This window comes from Galeopterus variegatus, unplaced genomic scaffold (assembly GCF_000696425.1).
Source record: "Galeopterus variegatus unplaced genomic scaffold, G_variegatus-3.0.2 Scaffold1572, whole genome shotgun sequence".
In the NCBI taxonomy this organism is placed as follows: Eukaryota; Metazoa; Chordata; class Mammalia; order Dermoptera; family Cynocephalidae; genus Galeopterus; species Galeopterus variegatus.
The window spans coordinates 344,116-346,603 of record NW_007727683.1 but is presented as its reverse complement, the minus strand read 5'-3'; positions in this window follow the sequence as shown (position 1 = coordinate 346,603).

The window sequence follows — 2,488 nt, the reverse complement described above, 5'->3', positions numbered from 1 at the left end:
TGAAATTTAAGAAATTCTACTTCTGTTCTGAGATTCTTTATTCTGATTCACAGGCCATTTTTTTCCTATGAGTGTGAATTTGAAGATAATTTGTATTCTAGCATGTAGTTGTCATTCTTTCCAAGTTTCTAGAGAGATTGTGTTCCATTAAGCACTCTTCACCTTTTTAAATGCTCCTTATAAGCTACCTGTAAATGGGAAAGGGGAAGATAAGAAAAGTGAAGATAAATACCTCTGCTAAAGTTTACTTCCTACCTGCATGTTAGTAAAACTCATATTATTTTATAAGAACACTGTAATTATTTGAATAAAGATAGAACACACATTCAAAATATCTGACAAAAGGGATCTTTTAAAAATGGTATTATTACGTATATAACTATAGGTATATAATTTTGTTTTTATTTGTATGTACTTCTATGATTATTTACTTAGAGTTTACTTATTTTTATGGATGGGCTCTTTGGCAATTGAAAATACTTGTACCATAGGGATTTAATAAACAGTCAATAGGAGATAATAAAGTTTGTTCCTTGCATAAAAATGCTTTAATTGATTATATATGCATATAAAAGGCAGAATAAAGTCTCTGTTGACTCAGAATTATCAGAATTTTAAGTTTGATAACATTTTTATATATACATGCAGAAACTCTAATGCCAAGATATTATTCTGATAACAGTATTCTCACTTCACAGTCTGCATGTTGGGGAAAGTATATTTTTGCCATAGCAGGAATCATTTGTTTATCTATCTATCTATCTATCTATCTATCTATCTATCTATCTATCTATCTACCTATCTATCTATCTATCTACCTATTTATCTATCTATCATCTATCTATCTATCTATCTATCTATCTATCTATCTATTTATATTCAATTCAGTGTGGTCTTCCTAGGAGAAGACCTGGAAGCATTTCAACATTTTCAAATGCAGCAACTCTAAGTACCATAGCTAGTCACTTGAAATTGATATAATTTCACCTTTCTAATATGTTATTTGGAGTCAACTCTGACTCAAGACAGAATTTTTTTAAATGCTAAAATAGAAAGTATTTTGATTCTCTTCACAAAACCTAATTTTTAATATTCAATTCAAAATGCCTGACAATTAAAACTGCAGTCAAGAAGAAGAGATAGTAAAGAGAAAGCCACATTATGCTTTACTTAACTATAACAATGGGGCAATCAAATCTATATAATTAATAGTAAAAATCTAAACACCCCATTTAAAAATTGGGCATATGAAATATTCTAATGAGCTTTAGATGAAGTCAAACATACCTAGTTGTATGTAGATCTTCCTAATTACCTAGGAGGAGATTGTCATCATGAACATAAACATCTAGAATCCACTAATTATAATACTGTTGCCATTTAAAGTACATGTCTCTGTAACATTCCTATGGGTTAATTTTTGCTGATGAGTTTATTACTCTGATTTCATTGCACTGCAGTGAATTCCTATAGGCAAGCACCTGGAAGTAATTACCTGAAAAACTTAACTATATGCACAGGTATGGCTTAAGAGAGCAAAAATATGCTTTAGCTCATGCAAAATTCAACAGCTTGCCTACTGTGTTACATTTCTGAGTTAAGTAAAAATCATCTCACTCAACTTTTAGGGTCTAACTAAAACAAATCTATTAAATCAACCTGGTTTCTTTGTTCATAAACATTTTTAACCTTAATGGCTTTGTCTACTGAACTAAGACTAGTTTCCAAGATGCTGCATAATTTTAGAGAATGGACATAAGGACTCCAAACCTGTATTGTGGAATTAAATCCTGGCAAGACATTGATTCTCTAGCCTGTACCTAAGTTCTGCAAAAAATAGGTTCCCATCTTGTAGAACTTGTATTATAATTAAATAAGATTAAGCACATAAATGACTGTGTAGAGTCCCAAGCACATTGTAAAATTAATTTCAACAACTGTCATGATGGCCATTGTCCTCATCATTGTATCCACCATTATCATTATAATCATCAGAGTGCTCCTTACTTCAGATGAAATTCTATCTCTGAAGCTTATTACCCTCAATTAAACCTACTTATGTATTCTATTTTCCAGATTTGCTAAGAAACACCACAAGAACCATAATGGTTTAAAAAAAAGTTATCAAAATAATTTAAGTTGTAATCCAACTTTAGAATCCTTATTAAGCATTATATAACATTATATTTATTTAAGAACAGTTTACTTTCATAAGATAATCTTCATGCTTTTGATGAGCTCAATACCAATATTTCAATACTGTTATGCCATATTGATAATACATGCTATGGTTTATTAATAATTAACCACACTTTTTGATCTTTGATTTAGCTTACTTGTAATCAAGCATGAAAATATTACACATAGATATCAATATCACAATTTATTGGTAATTATAGTAAAATATACCTGCAATTTAAGTTTTTATCTCTCTTTTTTTTTTTTGTCTTTTTCATGACTGGTAAGGGGATCGCAACCCTTGGTGTGG